This window comes from Crotalus tigris, unplaced genomic scaffold (genome assembly GCF_016545835.1).
Source record: "Crotalus tigris isolate CLP2741 ecotype Arizona unplaced genomic scaffold, ASM1654583v1 scf7180000017716.2861928, whole genome shotgun sequence".
In the NCBI taxonomy this organism is placed as follows: domain Eukaryota; kingdom Metazoa; phylum Chordata; class Lepidosauria; order Squamata; family Viperidae; genus Crotalus; species Crotalus tigris.
This window is the reverse complement of record NW_024096587.1, coordinates 1,191,086-1,215,747: the sequence shown is the minus strand read 5'-3', so window position 1 is coordinate 1,215,747 and position 24,662 is coordinate 1,191,086.

Below are 24,662 nucleotides of genomic sequence, written 5' to 3'. Positions count from 1 at the left end.
AGTTAGGAGGTGATTTGGCTCATTTTTGTATGTTCATTCATCATCCATTCATTCTTCAGCCTATCCCTTCTTTTACCACGCACATTCATTAAATAGCCCATTCCCATTGCATTCAGTTTATTTTTATATGTCTTTTTACACATCCTATCTTACCTTCACATAATAAGGTAGACAGAAACACACCCATATGCAGCACTTTAATTTATTTAGTCTTTACTTGCAATAGATTACCTCTTATCTATGACCTTTCAACAAACAGTTGCATATGTTAAAAAATTTTTATTCATTTTCATACCCTTTAATAAACTACCAAAGTACACAAATTCATTCAATTGCTCTATTTTGTTTCCATGTATATATAACCTGCAATCATTTATTCCCTTTCCCCTGTCAAAATATAACTACCTTGGTATCTGACACATTATTTTTCAGTTCCTTCCCCTCTGTGCATTATATAATTTATCTAACATTTGCTGCAAATCCTTCATGTTCTCATGTAACATGGAATCATCTGTATACAAAAGTACACACACACATCCATGTCCCCATCATTACCACAGGCATTCATTACACATTTATTCAAAAATGTGTTAAACATCAGATCCTTATTTTATTCCCTGCTCAATTTTGAAGCAACCCATTTATTCTCATCATGCTTTACTCCCATTATTTACTGCTCATATTGCATTTAACATCCACCTTTAACTCCATATTTGAATGAAAATTCCATAATTCAAAGGACTGTTCCTATACATTTTCTTTAAAACAACAAACTTGCTGGAAAGACCCGGTCTGCAACATCTCCCAGCTTGCATAAGTTCACACCGCAAATCCCAAATTGTACTCAAATTTTATTCATTGTCACCTCTTTTGCCCTCTCAGGTAGAAATATACTAAATACTTTCCTGGGCATACAAAACTAATTTCCCTTTCATTTCTGTATTTATTTCCTTGGTAGTAAAAGAAGTAATAACAGTGAAAACCTGGTGGAAACTGATGCAGGTCATATAGGAGGCTTTCCTCCACCAGATATCACTGGATACTCATTTCAGAAGTTGAATAAAAGGTTTGGAATTTCCTAAATCAGAAGCAACCAAAGTTCTTGTCAGGTCTGCCATCTTCAGCTTCTTCCTTTCACTGGCATCCTGTGAAAAATGTCAAGGGAGGGGAAAGAATTTGGGGTGGTAACATGTGGGCCTGGGAATCAGAAGACAATCGGCAGGAGAAGCAGAGATGCCAAACTGGAATGAACCAGCCTCCAAGGACACTTGGCCTGAGAACCGAATACAAAGTTGCAGTGAGAGGCACCAAACATCTGAGCCATTGTCAAAACATCCAAAAGGCATCCCATTGGGCACTGATGGACTGGTCAAAGTGGAGAGGGCCAGGAAGGGTCTTTGTGTGGGAATATTCAGATTTAGCTTTACTTTTGTTGCAACCACTTAACTTTAGTAAAAGAACCCATTACTTCAATCAAATTGAGTTGAGGGTCGTTCTTTCTTAAATGTCTAAGTTGGGGCAGGTCTGACAGTGCTCCTCTGGCTGTTCTTGTACAAAGGGCCACAAATGAACATTGAGAAGGAACAGAATAAACAAAAACCTGATGGGAAAAAAAGTGTACTGTTCTGCTGTCACTCAGAAAACAATGTATAATGGGCAGTAAACTGTATAAAAAATGAATGAAAAAAATGAATAAAACCCAGTCTAAACCACCAGTGTAGAATAAATGCATGCTACAGAGCTCTTCTTCACAGCTGTGTTCCTCCACTCCTTGAGATGACAAAAAAAAAAAAAAAGATGTGCCAACCTGAACTGTGCTGGCCTGGCAACAAATTCTCACCTGCACTCTTAATGAGGCTGGTGAGTGAAGTTGTCATTACAGCTTTAAGGTTACCAAAAAGCAAAACTACTGATCGTGCTAAATGTGGGATGTAGCTGGAGAGGAATCAAGAGCGGTAGGTTTACCTACAGGTCAAAATATGTTCTGATTTTGTACAAACAAGGTGCAAAGGTATCTGAAAGCTGGCTGGGTGACTTTGGGTCAGTTATTCTCTCTCTCGGCCTTACCTACCTCACCGGATTGTTTTTGTGGGGAACATAAGATGTTGGCTTATTAGACGTGTTCACTGCTTCACATTGATGAAATATACTGTAAAGGGGAGAGAGAGAGAGAATAAGGCAGGTAGGCAGGCAGGCAGGGAAGAAGGAAGGAAGGAAGGAAGGAAGGAAGGAAGGAAGGAAGGAAGGAAGGAAGGAAGGAAGGAAGGAAGGAAGGAAGGAAGGAAGGAAGGAAGGGAGGGAGGGAGGGAGGGAGGCAGGGAGGGAGGCAGGGAGGGAGGGAGGGAGGCAGGGAGGGAGGGAGGCAGGGAGGGAGGCAGGGAGGGAGGGAGGGAGGGAGGGCTGCATTCAAAGAATCTGACTAGCTGATATCAACTGATAGGTCAGGCTTTTTTTGCACTTTCATTTAGTGTAATTCTGGAATAGTATTGTTCTAGAATCATGCCAATTAATTGAAAAGCATCTTGAAAAACAACTGATGAGTGAGTACCTATGACGTGAAGTAGAAAAGAGCTCTCCCACTGCATTGAGTAACCACTCCCTGCTCCTGTCAGGTATTTTTAAAGAAGAGTGCCAAGCTGATGTCTAGAAGTTGACAAGTACTGCAGAGGTCATACAATGACTCTCTTCTTTCTCTATGCCGCTCTTCCCCCTTCCCATCTGTCAATTGTGTTTCAGGCTATTTTTAAACACAGGTTTACAAGAGTGCTAAAACCAACTTTAATAGCAGCCTTCACACAGACGTCTCTTGCCATCCCACCCAGTCCTGGCAGCCTAGAGATCAGCAACCATCAGATTTGGGAAGAGTATTAGGAGAGTGAGATATGGTTGAGAGCCCCCCTTTCCTCCTCATAAGATTAATCCCACTACCCAGGAAGTTGCAAGGGGTGAGAAGCAGGCATGTACTATAGCAAAGGTTTACTTTGGTGATAATAGCGCTTGTCAAGAATATATCACTTATCTATTACTCAGTGACGCAAACCCTTTTCCTTCTAAATTCCATCTGGGAAAATGGGACCAGTGTTTAAAGTGATATAGTACTGTACTGGGTACCCAGCTGGATGGTCCAGAAACACTCCCACACAAGGACCCTGAAAAATTAAAAATTGGTCCTTTCCTTGGCAAGAAGGTGTCCTTTGCTTCCTTCCCAGCAGAGCTGCAATGCCTGACTTAGGCTTGCCCGTTTTCCTGCAGGTGAACAAATTGAGTCCTACGCGGCTGTGCAGAATGACTAAATCTGGGTTTCACCAAGTGCTGATCTTGGCCAAGATTTGCAGTGGCTACAGCTGGAACCTGGATTCGGGGGAGTCAGGGGATATCTAGAGGCTGGAAGAGACCATGCAGATTCCTGGAAGGAATCTTTCTGATGATGCATTTGCTTTCCCCCACACACACACACACACCCTCCCCCACCCCTCAGCAAACTTGAAGGTATTTCATATGAGGAGGGATTCCATTTTAACAGCCTGGAAAAGATGCACAAGCTTTGTCAGCAGTCTTGGTGAGCACACCTCTGACGGCAGTAATCTGAACTACCCTCTAGCTGTCTAATTAAGACCCTTGCAAAGGTTTCTTTCCTCTTTGCCCCAAGCCCCACAGAAGATAGTTATGGAAGCCAGATTGGTCCTATAGTTGAGATGGCCATGGAGGACAATTCCCTGTGATCAGAGGGGAAGGGGTGTGACCATGGCAGCCTTACATAGCAATTAGAAGCTGGGCTCTGCCCTGACTGCATCATTGACAAAACACATCGCTTTGCATCTAGAGCAAAAATTGTATTGGGACAAGAGGGCAAATGGCAGTTTTAAAAGTAATTTATTATTTTTACAAACTGGAACAGCTAAATAGAGGTTCAGCCGCAGACTGGGAATGGGAATGGGGCAAAGCCAAATCATAACCATGAGTCCTTTAAAGTGATTAGCAGGGTTTTTTGCCACATTAGTGGGACATGACATAAGCCCAAAGAAATACGTATTTCACTGTGGCGACGTGAAAAAAGATGTGAAATTTCTTTTGGCACAATGCTTTTTTTTAAGGAAAAGATTAGCTGCTGGAGGAAAATGTTTATGCCAAATGAAAAAAATGGACTTTAATCCCATGTCTTTCATATTTGCTTTGATGAAAATCATTCATCTGAAGCTTGTATCTCCTTTGGGAGGAAGGCCCTCAAGGGTACCAATTATTCTAAAAGTGAAAATTCCCAGTCAGCTTCTGCATGATCTAAGACAGGGGTAGTCAATCTTGGCTCTTTTATGACTCATGGACTTCAATTCCCAGAATTCCTGAGCTGGCTCAGGAATTCTGGGAGTTGAAGTCCACGAGTCATAAAAGAGCCAAGGTTGACTACCCCTGATCTAAGATGTGACCTGAGGAGGTTAAACTGGAAGATGACATTCTTAACCTCTTTTACTTATTCCAGTGGTTCTCAACCTTTTTAATGTCGCGACTCCATAATACAGTTCCCCATGTTGTGGTGACCCCCAACCACTTATATATCACCGGGTGCCAGGGGCGTGGCCAAAGAAAAGGGGAAAAAATGGCGGACAGCCTTGTTTGGCGACCCCCGTGAAATGGTCGTTTGACCCCAAATGGGGTCCCGACCCACAGGTTGAGAACCACTGACTTATTTGCTGAAATTACCAAGACTTGTTGCCACTATAAAGTGAACTAGCCTGGATAGGTTGAAAAGATTTTGTCCTTGTTGGTATCTAGGCAGATAGACCAATCTCAGCCACTGCTTCCTGATAAAAGATATTATAGAGAAATATCCAGTTGGATCCATTATGCAGATTTTTAATTTTATTTTTGACTGCCACACAGACAGCCATCAATACAAAACTAATAAAGAAAATTAAATTTACTTAATTAGATGCTATCTTCTTGAGCAGAACCTCAGGGCCCATAACACGTGCCATATCCTTTGCAGAGACGGATTGAAAACGAGAGAGAAGTTCATACGTATCTTTGGTTTGAAGATTATATGCTGTTAGAAAGAGAGAGAAAGTCCTGCTTTTATGGAAAATTTCCAGAAGGGCTTGATACAAGTTACTTTCGTTTCAGGACTTAACCACGTTTTTACTTTGCCCAATACTGTCTTATTTTGCCTAATCTTCCATTTCTTATGTCAGCATGTTTAATTAGCAAGAAAATTACTTAGCAACTGAAATGAACTTCTTAATGATTTCTTACACGCGTGATAAAAGGATTAGTCAAGTATGGAAGAGATGTGAGAAAGAGCTTAAGGACAATACATATCAGATCTGGATTACTCAGGCTTCCCAGCATGGTACAACCTTATTCTATGCTCCATAGAATAAAAATGATTCACGTGAGAACCAGTTTGCTTTAGTGGTTAAGGTGCTGGTCAAGAAACCAGGAGACGGGGAGTTCTACTCTTGCCTTAGAATGAAAGCTGGCTGGGTGACCTTGAAGTGGTCAATCTGTGTCAGCCCAATCTACCCCACAGGACGGTTGTTTTTGTGGGGAAAATAGGAGAATGAAAGAGTATTAAGTATGCTCACTGCTTTGAGTTATTTATAAAGTAATAAAAATAGGATTAAAATTTAATAAGTAAATAATATAAATAACTTGAAGTTTTTGTTTCATAAAAATATGTTTCATTTAGGTTGCCCTATCATTAAAAACTAAAATATCAGCTGAGCTTCTTCATTCTGTACAACTCATTTTTGGGGGGGGGGCTATAAAAATCTGTCTTTCTACCTACTGATCTACTTACCAGAGTTTTTGCGTAGTCTTTTACTGTTTACAAGTGACAGTATACATGGGCATCCTGTACGAAAAACAAAACATTTCTCTGAAAAAGGATTAGATTTATCTCATAGTTCTTTACTAGGTGGGTTTTTTTTCCCCTTCAAATATATGCCACTTCAACACAAGCACAACTATCTTGCAATTGCTGAATAAGCCAGGACTCTCTACATAGTTGTATAGTAAATATGCTATTGAACATACAGCCGATTTCTTTTCAATTTTCCCAAGGGAATAAAATTAACAAAATAATAGTTTATTGTGATATTCAAATCTGAGATCCAGGTTTATTTTCCCAATCGCATCAAAACTGCAGGCCAGCAATAACTTAGCCTGTGAACTTTATCTTGCACAGGAGCTACAGCTTTTTATTTTGTCATAATATACTGTTGTGTCTTAATTAATTTTATATTAATAAATAGAAAGTATGCATTAGCATATTGCTGTTCACTCTAAGTCAAGATAAATCAAGAATTTGGGTATATAGTTTTAGTAAATGGGTCACTCATAATGAAAAAAGTTGTGTTTGGATTTCTCTCTTGCATATACTGACAAGATAGACTATGTTCATACATGATTAATTGAATAAACCACAGTTGCTTGGGTTTCCACTGCATACCAAATCATAGCAATATTTTATAAACCACAACTGGATTTCCATGAGACATTAAGCCAAAGTCAAAAATATAGTCTGGGGTTATGGTTAATCATGATATATGGATTCAATCATTATGCCAGATGGATCTAGTTACCTCCTATAAGAGGTATCTATCTATCTATCTATCTATCTATCTATCTATCTATCTATCTATCTATCTATCTATCTATCTATGATTCTATGATTCTGTGTGGCTTACAATTCAAAGTAACTGTAGGCATGAGGCAATTCTATATCACATAGAAACAAAACAAAGCAAAATAATTAAAGGAACTCAACAACTATCCAATCCCAAGGTCTGGGAGAAGAACCATATTTTTAATTTAGTTTACAGAAAGTATTAGGATATTAAAATAAAATATTACTTTTAGATTTCCAAGATTGATCTCAGCTTTTTCAGATAATCCACAGGAAACATGATCAGATGAACTAATTCTACTTTATTGTAAGGCTACATTAACAAAATCTTGCAAGTCTGAAAATACAAAATTCCTGCCATTTATTTTACCACCTGATAATTTAGGTACGGTGAGGGAAAAAATTATTTAATCCCCTGATGATTTTATACCTTTGCCCACTGACAAAGAAATGATCAGTCTATAATTTTAATGGTAGGTTTATTTTAACAGTGAAAGACAAAATAACAACAAAAAAATCCAGAAAAACACATTTCAAAAAAGTTATAAATTGATTTGCATTTTAATGAGTGAAATAAGTATTTGACCCCTTTGCAAAACATGACTTAATACTTCGTGGCAAAACCCTTGCTGGCAATCACAGAGGTCAGATGTTTCTTATAGTTGGCCACCAGGTTTGCATACATCTCAGGAGGGACTTTGTCCCACTCCTCTGTGCAGATCCTCTCCAAGTCATTAAGGTTTTGAAGCTGATGTTTGGCAGCTCAAACTTTCAGCTCCCTCCACAGATTTTCTATGGGATTAAGGTCTGGAGACTGGCTAGGCCACTCCAGGACCTTAATGTACATCTTCTTGAGCCACTCCTTTATTGCCTTGCCGTGTGTTTTGGGTCATTGCCATGCTGGAATACCCATCCACAACCATTTTCAATGCACTGGCTGAGGAAAGGAGGTTCTTACCCAAGATTTGATGGTACATGGCCCAGTCCATCATCCCTTTGATGCAGTGAAGTTGTCCTGTCCTCTCAGCAGAAAAACCATAATATTTTCACCTCCGTGTTTGATGTGGGGATGATATTCTTGGGGTCACAGGCAGCATTCCTCCTCCTTCAAACATGACAAGTTTAGTTGATGCCAAAGAGCTCGAATTTAGTCTCACCTGACCACAACACTTTCACCCAGTTCTCCTCTGAATCATCCAGATGTTCATTGGTAAACTTCAGACAGGCCTGTACCTGTGCTTTCTTGAGCAGGGGGACCTTGAAGGTGCTGCAGGATTTCAGTCCTTCACACTGTAGTGTGTTACCAATTATTTTCTTGGTGACTATGGTGCCAGCTGCCTTGAGATCATTGACAAGATCCTCCCATGTAGTTCTGGGCTAATTCCTCACTGTTCTCATGATCATCTCCATGAGGTGAGATCTTGCATGGAGTCCCAGACCAAGAGAGATTGACAGTTATTTTGTGTTTCTTCCATTTGCGAATAATTGCACCAACTGTTGTCACCTTCTCACCAAGCTACTTGGCGATAGTCTTGTAGCCCATTCCAGCCTTGTATAGGTCTACAATCTTGTCCCTGACATCCTTGGACAGCTCTTTGGTCTTGGCCATGATGGAGAGTTTGGAATCTTAGTGTCTTTTATACAGGTAACAAGCTGAGATTAAGAGCACTCCCTTTATGAGAGTGCTCCTAATCTCAGCTCATTACCTGTATAAAAGACACCTGGGAGCAGAAATCTTGCTGACTGATAGGGGATCAAATACTTATTTCACTCATTAAAATGCAAATCAATTGATAACATTTTTGAAATGCAGGTTTTTGGAATTTTTGTTGTTGTTATTCTGTCTCTCACTGTTAAAATAAACCTACTGTTAAAATTATAGACTGATCATTTCTTTGCCAGTGGACAAACATACAAAATCAGCAGGATATCAAATAATTTTTCCCTCACTGTAAGTTCTTTCTAAGTTTCTTTGACTACACCCCCCTCTTATCTGATAGTTTCCTAGGCGGCATCTCCCACCCCCACATCTCCTAAGGCAGTGTTTCCCAAACTGCACAATTTTAAGGCATGTGGACTTCAACTCCCAGAATTCCACAGCCAGCAATGCTGGCTGTGGAATTCTGGGAGTTGAAGTCCTCATGCCTTAAAATTGTCAAGTTTGGGAAACACTGTCCTAAGGTCATTCCCACATACCATCATATAAATGATTTTGTCATAATGACAAAATGTCTAAAGTGTCAGAACGGTCTTTGTTTTTCCCGGCCAGTATATTGTCTTGAAACGTAGACACAAATTGGTGACTTCTTGACCATATTTAATGCCAAGCTTTTTATGATAAAATGATTAATTAATTAATCAATTAGTTTAGTTTCCAGAGACAAGTATCCTCTTTGATGACGGCTCTACAAGATATCTTGCAAAAACTGCCTCCTTTCCTGTCCCCAAGCCTGAATTGTTTTTAGGATTACCACATTGCAGATTCAAATTTTAATAGTTTTTCCAATCGCCTTACAAAAATGACAGCGTATCTCTCAGGGAACCTAAGCAAGAATATTTTCTGTCCAAAAGTCTTGCACAAGCCACTGGCTGATACCAAGATACAAGCATGAATATAAAAACTTTCATATAGCATTAAACATCTAATTGCAATTCTCTCTCTCTCTCTCTCTCTCTCACACACACACACACACACACACACACACACATTTTTTTCTCTCTCCTTTAGTTTAAAGCAGATTTGAGAAGGAATTTTGTTCCATGATTCTAAAACTTAACCTTTTCTTTTTTGCCCTGCTACAAGAAACTGTCCATGGTACTGAAATTCAAAACTTTTCTTTCCCAGATCCATATGTCAAACTGTGTTTACAGCTTCTGTCTCCTTGCCCTTTCTCAAGCGTTCTGGATGCTATAGAATTTCCAACTTATTTCTCTATTTACAATATGTACAGGCTATCTATACAAAAAAAATTTCACTCAAAGCAATTTATAACAATAAAATATCAGTAACAAAAACATTATTAAGAATCACCAATAAAATAAAAGCCAGCAAAAATTATCATTAAGATTAAACAACAAACAAAAACATTCTACTAATAACTCAATAAAGCCCTTGGGAGAGAGCTATCCAAAACAAATGGAAGAATATATAAGGATGGAACTGTTTTAATGAGTTATGTAAATGTAAAATATCCATTTATTCATTTCTCTGTTATTCTTTTATCCTTTTTTCTTATTTTTTCTTGTTTATTTATCTCCTTTAAAATATTTAATTAAAAATAGGAAGGAAATTAAAACCCTTCTCATCTGGGCCCACCTATCGAGTTGTTTTTCAAAGAAGAGCAGTAAAGTTTTAATAATCTCAGAAGGCAGGAGGGATCATATTGGTCAACATATCTCTCAAATAATTTGGTCTTGAGCTATTTTAAATTTTAAAATTAAAACTAGTGCTCTAAACTAGATTGAAATCAAAAGGAAAATCAGAGCAGCTAATGTGGTATTTGTGTATTTGTTACATTTGTAAACCATTGAATACTACTCAAAGATTCTTGCAAGTACAACTGCTGCTTACACAACAATAATCTGCATGTAGCATCTTTGGAATTGGTCATCTAACTATGTAATCACCTATAGCCTGACTATCTGCATGAACTAACATTTCTGCTTCCAAAAAGTTCACCCATGTACAGGGCATAATAGGATCTAAATGGAATATCTATAGGACACCAAAACAACATCTCTGTATATTAACTATGATCTTAAATATTTAAAACACACCTGGCTAACACCATAACAGAGCTTCTTCAATTAATAATGAATCCAGGAAGACCCATGATGATCTATCCCTAACCTATTAATGGGTGAAAGCCTCCCAATGGTGCACTCACTGCCATCGGAACAGATAGTTAGCAAAAATTGTCTTATAGATCCTTGATTCCAGAATGATTTCTCAAAATAAAAACAGCCGCAATAGAAGTAAGCTGCAAATGAAATTATAAAAGAGCAAAACTCTTATGCACCGTGTGTACAGCCTTACACATCCTTGGATTTCTATGCTACTGCTGGGATTCAGATGATCAATATGCAAAAAGTGGAGTACACCCTAGTTCAGGGGTAGGCAACCTCGGCTCTTTTATGACTCATGGACTTCAACTCTCAGAATTCTGGGAGTTGAAGTCTATGAGTCATAAAAGAGCCGAGGTTGCCTACCCCTGCCCTAGTCCTTACACATTTTCCACTGTTCTCTCAACTCACACAGAGCTCCTCTGTGTACTCATCTCTTATTATTGTTGGAGTCTGACCAACTATCATCAATCTTGTCATGAAATATTACTACAATTTAAAAAGCAGTTTTCCTACTGTTTTCTCTGTGCTTATTTGTATACATATCAGTTTTGTATTTTTGATATGGCCAAATGACTAAATCAATAACATTCCCATTCTATCCTATTTTAGAAGACAATTTTAAAAAGGGATCTAGCTGTTCTTGGTCCATTCTTGGTTAATCAGTTCATGTCCTGATTTTTGGTAGTTTTATCCATCAGTCATGCTTTGATATCTGCCTGGTCTGTAGCAGCTCATTTTAATCATCCTGCTGCATTTCCATGTATCTCTGCATACAAAGGAACTATATGTACTGTTCTTCATTAATTAGGCTATTTACTGTAGTCATTAAGATCTTTACCCCTCATGATCATTAGACAATACCATTTGCTGATCCAGACTAAAAAAATAAGTTGTATTCCAATAAAATATGGAATATTCAGATATATCCAATAAGGACTGGATATATCTGAATATCCCAAATACTCTTTCAACAAGCTCATGGTTGGATTTTTCAAGAAACTCAATCTCTGAACACTAAAGGGTTGCTCTTGGGAGAAGAAACTGAAACTGTATCTGGAGAAGTCAGATTTTTTTTTTTAATTGATTCCAGGACATATAGGATTAGGGAATTATCATTCTTCGTGTGAGGGTCATAAACGCTAGTGATGATTGCATGCAGGATAATTTAAGATGGAATAGAGATTGAAATTAGCCTACAAAATTGTTCTGCAGCTAGTGTGGGGGGGGAGTACCTTTTCAAGATCCTTCATAGTTTCTGTGCTGAAGCAGATCCACTGGTTACTATTTACTTCCAAATATAATTAAAATACTCAGTATAATGTTGAAAATCTAACATGGTTTAGGCTCTTGTTACTAGTACTAATACTGCTTATTTCCACACAATTTATCCTGTACTTTTTATACATCTCTAGTGAAATCTGCATTTGGTTAAGCATCAACAAATCTGCCTTTTCACTAGTATGGCCTATGTTATGAAACAAATTGCCATTGGAGTAGAGTCTCTATCTTCTCATTACTTTGTCAAACAGGCCTTTGATAGTTACAGTATTTACGGATTTTATCATTATATAAATGCCACCACCTAGTGGCTGCAATGGGTAATTTCTATTGTTATTGTCTATTGCAGGGTTTTTCAACCTTCTCACCGATTGTACCACTTTTAGGATACGGCAATATTCAAGTACCACCAGTCGCCTAGCAAGGTATCAAAAACTTGATGACCAAAAAAAAAAAAAAAAAAAAAGGAAAAAAGTGATAAAGTACAGGTAGTCCTCAACTTACAATAGTTTGTTTAGTGATTGTTTGAAGTTACAACGGCATTGAAAAAAAGGGACTTATGACCATTTTTCACACTTATGACTGTTGCAGCATCCCGAGGGTCATGTGATTTACATTCCGATGCTTCGCAACTGATTCATACTTATGACAGTCACAGTGTCCCAGGGCCATGTGATCACCTTTTGCAACTTTTTGACAAGTGAAGTCAATGGCCAGGGGACCGTGGCCAGCTCAATGTTGCTCAGGTCGCAGGACACCTGTGGGGTGTGTGGGTGAAGCTGTGGGGGGGGGATCTGTGGGTCTCTGGTGGAGGGAGTGGGAGTGGGGTAGACGCCAGGGCATGGTCCACCGGAGGAGCCTCGCCGTCCCTCTTGGGCCATGCGGGGGACTCCCGGACAGTGACGTGGGCTGCCTGGAGCCCTAGGAAGCGGAGGGCAAGCACCCAGCCTGGCTCTCAAGCTCCCGGGGAATCAAGACCCTGCAGCCCAACCCACTCCAGCCCCACTTCCCTGAGGGGATGCCTGGCTGTGCTTACCTCCTCTTCAAGGCTGATGATGATGATATGCCCACTCTCCTTGGCCAGGTTGTTCATGGTGGGTGCAGGAGGGCAAAGTGTTTGGGTCAGAGGGAGGCCCACTTCCTCTCCATGTGAGGAAACCCAGCTTTGTAAACAAAGCATCCTTAGCGATAGGATGGGAGAGCATCAGGATAGGCCAGGAGGGGGCAAGGGGATGGAGAAAGGGCAGCAGGCCTGCTGGTGGCCAAGTGCTAAGGCAACACTTCCCTCAGACCCTTCCTCCCTTTCATTCCAATCTCCTTCCTTCCTTCGTCCCTCCCTCCCTCCCCTCCTTCTTTCCCTACCTCCCTTCCCTCCCTCTCATTGTCCCTTCCTTCCTTACTTCTCTGCCTCCTTTCTCGTTCCCATCTCCTTCCTTCCTCCCTCCATGCCCAGGAAGGGACAAGGGGAGGAGGAGAGCCATGGCTTGAAAGGCCACTGTAAATTCCTGGACAAGAGCCCCACCGCTTTAAGAACAGAGTGGCAGGAAGATATTTGCGATGAGGGAGGGAGAAAAACAGGCAAGAAATGCAGCTGGGGAAGGGTTGCCCTCTGGGAGGAATGAAGAAAGGCAGCATCCCCCAAAGGAGACCAGCAAATGGTCTTTGCCCACTTCACACACCCGTGGACTCCAGGGGAGGGGACGCCACAAGCAGCACACTCTCCTCACTGTGCAGAGGCTGGGCCAGGCAAGGCAAAGCTGGTGAGAAGCCAAACCTGCCTGGGTGCACACAGAGGGGTCGAGCGCCTGGCACAGCCTCTCCACACAGTGAGGAGAGAGCGCTGCTGCCTGCCAAAAATATGCAGCTAGGGTCTGGGCAGCATAGTGTACGTAATGTGGACTCTCACACTGCTCGCAGTGTCCCCTCCCCCGGACTGTGTGAAGTGGGTGTGTGAAGTGGGCGAGGGCTATTTGCTGGTCTCTTTCAGGGGATGCTGTCTTTCTTCATTCCTCCCAGAGGGTGACCCTTTCCCAGCTGCTTTTCTTGCCTGTTTGTCGCTGCCACCTATGTGCGCACTCAGCACAGATAGCAGCCACAGAAGTTGTAGATTGGCTCCCGGACAGCCTGTTTTATCTCCTCTCTCCTCTCCTCCTCTTCTCTTCAATATAGCTCCAGCTGACTCCTATTCATATGGCTGCATCTTTTTTTTCTATCCCTCTCCCGCCCAAACTGCCTCCTTTTATATCCCTTCCTGTCTCTGCCCTCCTCCTCCTTTCTCTTCCGGATGAGCTGGAAGTGCAGATCCTGGGGCCTTTGTCTGGCCCAAGCTGCCCTGCAGCTCCTGAGGACTCTCTCACGGCAAGTCCTGCGCTGCGCTGCTTTGGCTCATTCCCTCCCCTGCCACACTTGGCTAGGCTAGGGATGAACGTGTACCACTTGCCAGTTGCCAATGTACCATTAGTGGTACGCATACCACTGGTTCAAAAGCCCTGGTCTATTGAACTAATCAGAGCCAAAATGTTAGTACTTACTGAGCAGCTGCTCTCTCCTTTAATTTAGAAATGAATATAAGAATTCCCAATACAGTTCAGGACCGCTATTGTGCAACAACAGAGTAACAGCAGAAGCACCAACAACAGAAATTGAACAGTACTAGAAGAACCTGCCCCAGTCTTATTCCTTAAGGAAATAAAACTCTCGACTCCATTTGGCTGAAGTGAAAAGGCACTTTTACTAAGAGATGCTGACTGCAGTAAAGTCAAGCAGAATCTAAAATTCTTGTGCACCAATACAGAACTAAACCCCTGGTTTCCCCTAGCCCTCCCCCCGTGGTCCGCCATGAGTAGCCAATCCAGCACCATCCATATGTTTTAGGAAATGCTGAAGTGTTTGGGTTTGTGAAATTCCACTCAGGGCAAACAGCCTTGAAGATACCAGTATGCCAGCACTAACTGGAATCCAAAATGTTCTGTTCTTCCTTAATTGTCAGTTCCCCCATCCCAATTTCCCATCATTAAGGTACACAGCTTTATTGTTCATTTGTTCCTCTCTCCCTTCCCCAATTGATGGCAGAATGCAGCAAGGCATCAAGCCAAAACTGGTGGTGTCATAGTTCCAATAGATGAAATGCATCAAAAGAATTTCAAGGCAAGAATTCTTCCTCAAAGAACATTTTATTCAGGAAACAAAGTATCGGCACTACATAGTTGAACCCAAAACTAGATTCCCTTCCCCCAGATACAAAGTAGCAAATTGCAATTCCCACCCCCATGAAGCAGTCATTAATCACATTCTCCGATTAGCCTGAATCGCAGGCTTTCTCCCCAGCTCTTCAGTCCGCCAAAACATTATCAGTTTGTGTCCTTGAGTTCCCACGGAGCAGCATTATTATTATGGCTAACTAAGCTCAAGCATTCACCCCAACCTCCCTTCTACACCTGATTTCTAAATAGACGAAAAAGCATGTTAAAAGCAAAGCAAAAATGGTTTTTTGTCAGTTGTCAGAGCAGGAACATCCATTGTTACAGCGTTGACAGGTGGATCTGACATGCTGCCCCCCTTGACAAGGACATCATTCCTGCAAAACAAACAGAAAAACACAACAAAGAAAGAGAGAAACAAAGGAGATATACGGTTAGAATAAGGAACTATTTTGTTTATCAGGATATTAGTTATAGAAGCAATTGAGGAGTTTGGCTAGTTAAAGGAACTTAAGAGCCACTCACTCAGTTTCTGAGGGAGGAAAATCTTTCCACGCCACTAAATACTGGAATTTTCCTCAGTGTTTACGAGAGTCTAAAATATCCTTAATTTCAATTCTATCATGAATGGCTCAGGTGATGGAGGCGGCATTGGGAGCAGAGTTTCCAATTTTAGTAGACTAGTGGAAAATCAAGTGAATGCATCTAAGAGATTTTGGCAGACTGAGCTCAACTGTGACTGGATTGATGACCCTTTTGATGAGGAAAGGGCGAACTTACTTTGGTCCCAATTTTTTTTATTTATTTAAAAGTTTTATAAATTTATTACAATATAAACCCCCCCCCACCCCTTCCCCCCTCTCCCACTTCCCAGAAACGATTACAGGATAAAAAATAAAATAAACAAACATAATCTAACTAACATTAATCAACTATACTATCAATCAAAACCATAACACACTTTAACTCCCCCAACAAATATTAACAAATTAAGTCAAAAATAGTAAAATAATTAAAACTAATAATAATTATCTAGAATCTACTCAAAAGCAAGATAATACTTTTCAATCTCATATTTCTTCTGAATATAATCAATCCATCTTCTCCAAAACATAGTATATTTTTCTTGTGAATAATCCTTCAAATAGGTGGAGATTTTTGCCATGTCTGCTAAATTAGACACTTTAAGTATCCATTCTTCCAAAGTAGGCAATAAGTTTTTCTTCCAATATTGCCCCACCAATAATCTTGCAGCTGTTATAAGGTTCAACATCAAATTAATTTCTTTAACAGCAAAATCTACAATAATACCCAACAAAAACAATTGCGGAGTAAACTTTATCTTTCTCTTAAAAAATCTTTTGAATATTCCACCAAATCTTAATCCAAAAAGCTTTAGTATCGATACAAGTCCACCAAATATGAAAATAAGTTGCATCTAAATTTCCACATCTCCAACATTTGGGCTGTAAATTCGGATACATGCAAGACAACTTTTGGGGATCTAAATGCCATCTATAAAACATTTTATAAAAATTTTCTCTTAAATTTTGCGCCTGAGTAAATTTTACATTTCTAACCCAAATTGTCTCCCATGTATCCAATAAAATCAGCTCTTGAATATTTTGCGCCCATTTGATCATACAGTCTTTAACTAATTCTGTTTCAGAATCCAATTCTATTAAAACATTATAAATTCTTTTTATATGAGTTCGACCTTCATCTTTAATCTGTTTTACCAAATTCACATCCTCTAAGGTGATACCAACCATTTGATCTAAACTCCACCTCACTAACAATTGATTATAATGAAACCAAGAGTGTACAATATTTTCTTGCTTCAACTCAATCAATGACTTTAATTGCCAATCTTGCCCAACCAAACTAAGTAATTCCTTATAAGAAATCTTATCCAAATTCACTCCCCTGGATACTCCCTCTATCACGTGTCCAGGAATCCCGCAAATTGGAATTTTATAATTTAACCTATAATAATATTTCTTCCAGACATGCAACAAGGCACTTCTCAAAATATGGGTTTTAAAAACCTGATCAACTTTTTTATCATTAATTAAATAAGCGTGCCATCCATATAATAAATCCCATCCCTCAAGAGAAAGAATATTTTTATTTGTTAAATTGAGCCAATCACTAATCAAGGTTAAAGCCGCTGCATCATAATACAATTTTAAATTACCATAAATGCCGGCATACAAGGCGACCCGGCGTATAAGACGACCCCCGTCTTTATAGCTGGGCCGCATTCCTAGAACGTCGGCTTATACGCCGGAAACTACCAGTATTTCCAGCGTATAAGACGACCCCCGTCTTTGGCGCCGATTTCAGTCCTCCTCTTTCCCGTATATCTTGTATAATCTTGAATTTAACTCTTGGCTTTTTCCCTGCCCAAATGAACTTATTAATCCCTTTCTGCCATTCCTCCAAATTAACATCTTTCATCAAAATAGGTATCATTTGAAACAAGAAAAGAAACTTTGGAAGTATATTCATTTTAACTGCTGAAATTCTCCCCAACAAAGATAATTGTAGTTTTTTCCAATCATTTAAATCCTTTTGCACTTTTGCCCATAGTATCTCATAATTATTTTTATACAATTTAACATTAGAAGCTGTGATATATACTCCTAAATATTTAACCTTTCTCACTATTTCAAAACCTGTTAGTTTAATCAAAACATCCTTTTCCTTAAAATTCATTTCCTCTTCTACTTTAAATAAAAATTGCCAATCTAATTGATCAAAAGCTTTTTCAGCATCTAAAAAAATCAACACCGCAGGGATTTGATTGTTCTTATCCAAATACTCAATTAAGTTAACAATTTGTCTAACATTATATTTCATATATCTTCCAGATATAAATCCAGATTGGTCACTATGAACCAATTGTTTCAAAACTCACATTAATCTATTTGCCAATATTTTTGAAAAAAAATTATAATCTGTATTCAAAAGAGATATAGGCCTATAATTTTTGGGCTGAGTCAAATCTTGATCCTCCTTCGGAATCAATGATATAAAAGCCCTTCTCCATGATAGAGGTACCTCTGCTCCCAATAAAATATTATTAAAAAGTTCCTTCAATGGTTCTATCATTTCTTCAGATAACATTTTATAATAAATTGCTGTTAATCCATCTGTACCTGGAGCCTTACCAACTTTCAATTGTTTAATAGCCCAAATAACCTCATCCGAAGTAATTAAACCATTAATCTCATCTCTTTGATCAGTAGTAAGTTTAGGAAAATGTGATTCTTGTAAATACTTTTCTATGTCTGAGACTTGTATATTTTCACTAGCATATAACTTTGAGTAAAAATCTAAAAAACTCTTTTTAATCAAATTTTGTTGGTAAACTTCTTTACCTTTATAATTTATTTTTTCTATAATCCTTGATTTCTGTTTCTTTTGTAGCTGGTAAGCCAACCACCTACCAGGTTTATTTGCACTGCAAAATGTATTATGTTGCATATACCTCAAAATAATTGCAATCTGATCAGCTATCAACATATTAAATTGTTCCTTAAGCAAACTAATAGAAGCCTTTAAGTTTTTATCCAATAGATTTAATGTCAGAGCCTTTTCCTTAGCCTTAATCTCTATTTCCAACTCTTTACGTTTCTGCATCTGTTTATGTCTATGCATATTATTCATATAAATGGTCCCAATTTTTTGGAAGGCTGTCTGGATTGCAGGTATTTAGTGAAGAGGTAGACCCAGTCTCCTATTTTAAAGTCTTTGGGCTTTGTTTCTTGTCCGCGTGTTTTTTAATAAGTTTCTCTTGCTGCATCCAATGATTTTCTGACTATCGGCCAGAAATTCTGTAGCTAGGCAACCCAGTCTTTTAAAGATGGAACAGGGGGAATGGCTAGGGATAGCACAGGTATGGGCACAAACTCCTGTCCTGTAGCCACCTTGAAAGGGGTAAACCTAGTGCTGCTATGTATGGAGTTATTATAATCTACTTCAGCAAATGGGAGGTCTATCTAACTGTCCTGCTGATAATTTATGTAACATCTCAGGTATTGTTCTAGAACTCCATTTGCACACTAACTATTCATTTCTGGATGATGACTGGAACTGAAACTTTGGGACGTCCCAAGAAGTTTTAAAAACTCCTGTCAGAATTTGGAAGTAAATTGCACTCTGCGGTTGGAAATTATCTGTTGCGGAGTGCCGTGCAGTCTATAGACATGGTGGATGAACAGCTTAGCCAAGGTACAGATGGAAGGAATCTTTTGGCAAGGCACAAAAAGCACTTTTTTAGAGAATAAATCAGTGATCACCCACATTAGTGTTTCCTGAGCTTTCCAGCAGCTCTACAATCATTAAAATTTATTTCCAGGAGGCGTTACATTCTGCCACTGCTTGGAAGAGTCTTGGTGTTTTCCCTTGCTGCGGCTTGGCTGAAGTGCAAACTGGGCAGCTAGCCACATAACTCTGAATGTCTTTCTTCAGTGACAGCGCTTAATCAAGTATAATGTTTTCACAAAGCCAGAATGTCCAGCAGTCTTTGAATCATGGCTTATCTCCAGGACTAGTAATCTTTGGCTTTCTGGATCATACAGCTTGGCCCCCACCCAGGCTAACCTTCCTTGCATTGTGCATTTATATTTGTGAGTTTGGAACCACTTATCTACCTCAAATACTGCTTTTAGAGTGTCCGCTATGCCTTTGGAGTTTTGCTTTTATCTGCACTCGGTGATGACTGGTGCTGCAAACTGGCAAGAGGGAATAACTGGTCTATTTCCTGTTTGGAGCTGTTGTATTGGGGCATCCTGGATAGTGCATCGGCTAAAACAATTTTTTTCTCAGTTTATAAGGAGTTTTGAGTCAGCAATAAATGTAAATATTGTCTTTTCTCTAATCCAGAGAGTCAATTTAGTCTCCATGCAAGTTCCATCATCTTCACCAGCCAATCCTTCTTTGTGGGTAATATCGAATCTTTCCAACAATATGTACATATTAATTTCATACTTATGATATATAAAAACAAACTTTTCTCCAAATATTTGTCCATCAATCCTGAAAGAAAAGCCTCAGGTTGCAATTGTATATTAATCTGTAAGGTCTTCTGAATTAATCTATGTATTTGAATCCAAAACTTTCTAGCTTTTTTACATGTCTGCCAAAGATAGTAAAATGTCCCTTCTCCAAAGAAATTGCTGAAGACTTCTATAAAATGTCATACATGGCTATCATCTGGAAAAAGTTTCAAAATAATTTCTAAAGCTCTGGGATCCACAAATCCAGTCAGACATTTAATGCTAAAATGGAAACAATTTGGAACAATACTGACTTTTCCCAAGAATGGCCATCCGGTTAAAATCACTCCACAGTAAAAAAAAATTGTTCATGAAGTCATTCAGATATATATATAAGCTTTTCTTGTCTTGTTGAAATCATCAATCATAACTGCAACATCAGTAACTGTAACTGAGTAAAAAAGAAATTCATGAGACAGCAGTAAACCAAAAATCTTGTTCATTGATGCTTGTCTCGTGTTTTCTCCCTCCCTCTGGGGGAAATAAAAAATTTAAACTTCAGATTTCTGGAGGAATGTTGTTAAATGAGTCAAGAGTGGAACATTTTAAGCTACATGGATTTCGGTTTAATATTCTACATTCCACAATGAGAAACTCATACCAACTATCCAGAAAGAGTTCCTCATGGTGCATCCTGATAGTCATCACATGTTACGAAGTAGCAGCATTCACTCCCAGCCAGCTGCTGCCGGCCTACGGTGTCCTTGTGGTCATAGGCTAAGGTGTCCACCCCATTTTCTGCAATCCGCTGCTTGCTGTCGAAGGGGGACAGTGTTACCTTTTTCAGGTGATATCCATAGATGTGGTGACACCCAGATCGCAGCACATCCATACCATGATGGAAAATCCTCTTGTCCAAGAGGGCTTCTTTATAGTGTTCATGACAGATGTGCTTCTTCACAATGTTCTTTTTCACATCCTGGGCTTTCTTGATATTCTTGGCTCCTGGGCCACCAGCCTCCAGGACCGAGTACATCTTGGGACGCAGGCCAACATACTCAGCTATGGGAGACCCAGCACACTCATCCTTCATCTTCCCTAAGACCTTCTTGTTTGTTATGCTGTGGAGGAAGTGGTCTTCTGGGTAGTCAGATGTGTCATAGAGGTCTGCCTGTATGGTCATGTCCTTATATAAATCCTCTGTTTGGATCTCAAGGAGAAGGGAATCGGTAGCTGTATGGAGGAGTTGGCAGCGCTCCCCATATTGAGTCTTCATCTTGTTATAGTATAAGTCATACATGAGATACTTTGAGAGGTCAAGGATGTTCATACCCACATACCTAGGTCAGTTGAGGACTAGGCAGCTCTTGTGAACCTGGATGGCTACCAAGTCATCATCAACTATGTCTGCCTACGCAGATGTCGGGCTGGCTATCAGGCGCCGCAGTTTCTCCTTCTCCTTTGCATGTACTAGCTTGACATTGACTTGCTTGCAGGTTTTCTATGGTCTTTCCAAACACACTGTTGTTCATTAGCTTCTATAGGTCTTTCTCAAAGTCGCTTCTCGCTTCTTTGCGGAGGTCTGCATTCATCCTAATGTAGGGCTCCATCCAAGGGCTTTGCTTGAATTTCAAGGCCTGGTGAATCTTCTTCAGGCACATGCCAAGGGACAGGTAAAGCTGGAGATTGCAGTAATTTAGCACATAGCGTTCCTTATTGTGGAGGTTTTTTCAACCTCAGTAGGAGCCATCCCTTTGCCAATGAGGTTGTGCTGGTATGCCAACATCCACTCTTTCTGAACCACCATGCACTCCGGGGCCAGTGGGTAGGTGCTGTGCATGTCATGGAGCTCTACAGGGTATTCTAGGTCCACCTTGAGGATGTAACCCTCTGGGCTGTCTGCTGGATGGTTGGCTATGGTTTTCTCCAAACTCTGAAAATCCTTTTCCCACCTGAAGCCGCCTCTAGGAAGGGGCTGACTCATGGCCCATCCATATAGATTATTTGCATCTAAGTAGATGATGTAAGTATTCGGCTTGGAACAGTTATAGCCCTCTATAACCAGAGGGTTGTTGGCTCTTGCATAGCACTTGGAGATCATGGTTGCTCTACCTCTTATCCCTTTCTCAATGAATAGGTGTTGGTCACAGTCTGTGAGCAGCTCGAGCTCTACACCAGTCTTTTTTTAGCAGCACGTCCCAAGAAAGGCCTGAGCTAGAATAATAGTGGGCAGGGTCTAGACCATATTTCTGCATGCAGGTCTTCCAAAAGGTCTCGAAGATATCTGCTAGGAGGAGTATGTCTGTACACAAGTAGAGGTCATGGTAGTCCCCTAGCATTTGGCACCCAAAGGCATCCCAGACCTTTTGGGCATGGGTATAGTCGGCCTCCGATATGTGTTCATCTGTGAGCCTGCTGTAGAATGCTTCCTTTGGTGGAAGCTGAGACTCATTGAACCGTTCCCAAGAGTCTATGTACTCGAATGGGTAGACACCCTTATGCAGCAGGAGTTCTCGTCTATCTCTGCTGGGATCAAACCAAAGCATAATTTAGAAGGCTTCAGGTTGGTTAGCTGAAACAAGTTTGTCAAGGGAGACCAGCAGAAATTGGGCGCTATCAATGAACTGGAGTTGCCCTAGAGAGGAGATGTATTTCTCCATGTTTTTTGAAATGCACGTGATCTTACCCTCCATCTTTGAGATAGCCTACATCAAGAGGTGGGAGTCATAGTCTCTCAGGTTGTGGAAGACAACTGGAATTGGGGGTTTCTGTTTCAACCTCAGCTTAAGGTTACAGACTTTGTGGGCAGCATCTCAGTATTGCCCTGTGATGTGACAATGGTTGCGGACAAAGTCTCCATTAAGTGGCTTCTGACACACATGACAGATAGTGGCTGTTTTGTGAGCCCACCAGTTGTCTTGGGTCATCCTTATGCTTCGGGGGTTGGCCAGCACCATGTTGATTTTGCTTATTTCTTTTTGGAGAGATTTTAGAAAGTCCTCTGCTTCATTTGGCCCTCTGATTACAACCGGTGGCTGAATCTGACCATCACAGCGCACAACTATATAACCATAGCCACAGGCCTTCTGCTCTTTTATTTTCTGACTGTTACTCTTTGTAGTGTCCAGTTTAGAGTCCTTGATCTTTGTGGTGAGGGCCTCAGAGTCTGCAGAGATATGGGACTGGGAGCTGTTTGTAGCAGTTCTTGAAGAAAAGCTTATTTTTACCTTTTCCTGGCATCACCTTTCTCCTGCTGTTTGCCCAATCCTACAGCAATCATGCTTGAGGGCTTTCAGCAGGTCTTCTCTGGTGTAACTATGGAAACGGCGCTCACAATGTTTGCACTCTCAATGCCTACTTTGATCATGCAGCAATCTGTTGAGATCTTTCACCCAGGTGTAGTGGAATTTATCATCCTTCTCGATCAACAAAAAGTTGATCTTGGGTAGGTTTTCTGGCTGATGGCTAAGCCAGTGGATGATGACGCCCTTGTCCCAGCCAAAGACATTGATGACTAAATTGTTCTGTTTTTCTACTCTCTGGATCTGGGAGATGGGTGTGGGAGCTTCAATCCCAGTGAAATCAAGGCTGTTCTGAGTGGGGTATTTGGAGGTTCTGTCCACGTGGTCATTTGCCAGGAACAGAGCAGAGCAGAGTGCCCACCTCAGTGGCCTTTTTGTTTCTCATCACAGATGGTAGTGGGATATAAGAGCCACTTCAGAAGGGTTGGTACTGGGCAATGTTCAGGCAGAGAGTCTGCATTCTTTCAACCACCCAATCGCAGCCTCTCTGGGTCCATTTCTCAAGTGTCTCCTGAATAGAGGGGAATGCCTTGTATAATGCTATGCTGATCTCGCTGTTCTGCAAGACAGCTTCCTGTTTGTGACGAAGCGTAGCATCTATGCACTCTTCACTGCCTTTCCAGAGATCAACCTTTAGCACTAGCTGGAATTTGACACCTCTGAGAGCCCGAATCTCTTCTGTGAGCTTCTGGCAGATCTGGGGATGCACACCCTCTAAAAAGCTCTTGGGTCTGCACTCTGGGGATGACCTTGAGATACATCTATCTGCCAACCCCACAAATAGTTCCCTATTGCCTTTGATGTCTGCCTAAAGACAAACTTGCCTGTCTTTTTGTTTTGTTCTGGATCAAACAAGTCTAGGATCTCCTTCTGAGAGTCCTGAGTAATTCAAAAAGTTTTGGAGAGGGGATGTGGATTAGACTCATCCACAATGGCCTTCCTTTTTCTCACCTTGCCTTCATGAGGAGGAGGGGAAGATTCATCTTTCCCTGGCAGTAAAGGCTTTAGCAGATACTTATTTGATGTTTCAGTGATTGGTTTATCCAGGATGTTGTGAGCAACCCTCTGGGCTGGCTCAGGTGTTTGTATTTCAGCTGCTAACTGGTCAATGTATTCATCCATACAAGCCATGTTGCTGGATGGGTAAACAGTATACACGGCTATTCTCTAAATGAGACTTCGTATTGCAAGGAGCTCTGCCAACACTTGTTGATTTTTAGCCTTTCTTTCCAAGTGTCTATGCCGGCCTTATCTCTCCTACAACCTTGACGAAGCTGTATGACATTCTGAAGTCTCTTTCCGCAAGAGCTACAGGGTACAGGAATCCGACCATATTTACGGATCTTTGCCAGGCGGAGCTTGCCTCTACAAGCTGACCCTGTTTTACATTTAGACCAAATAGTCAATGCAA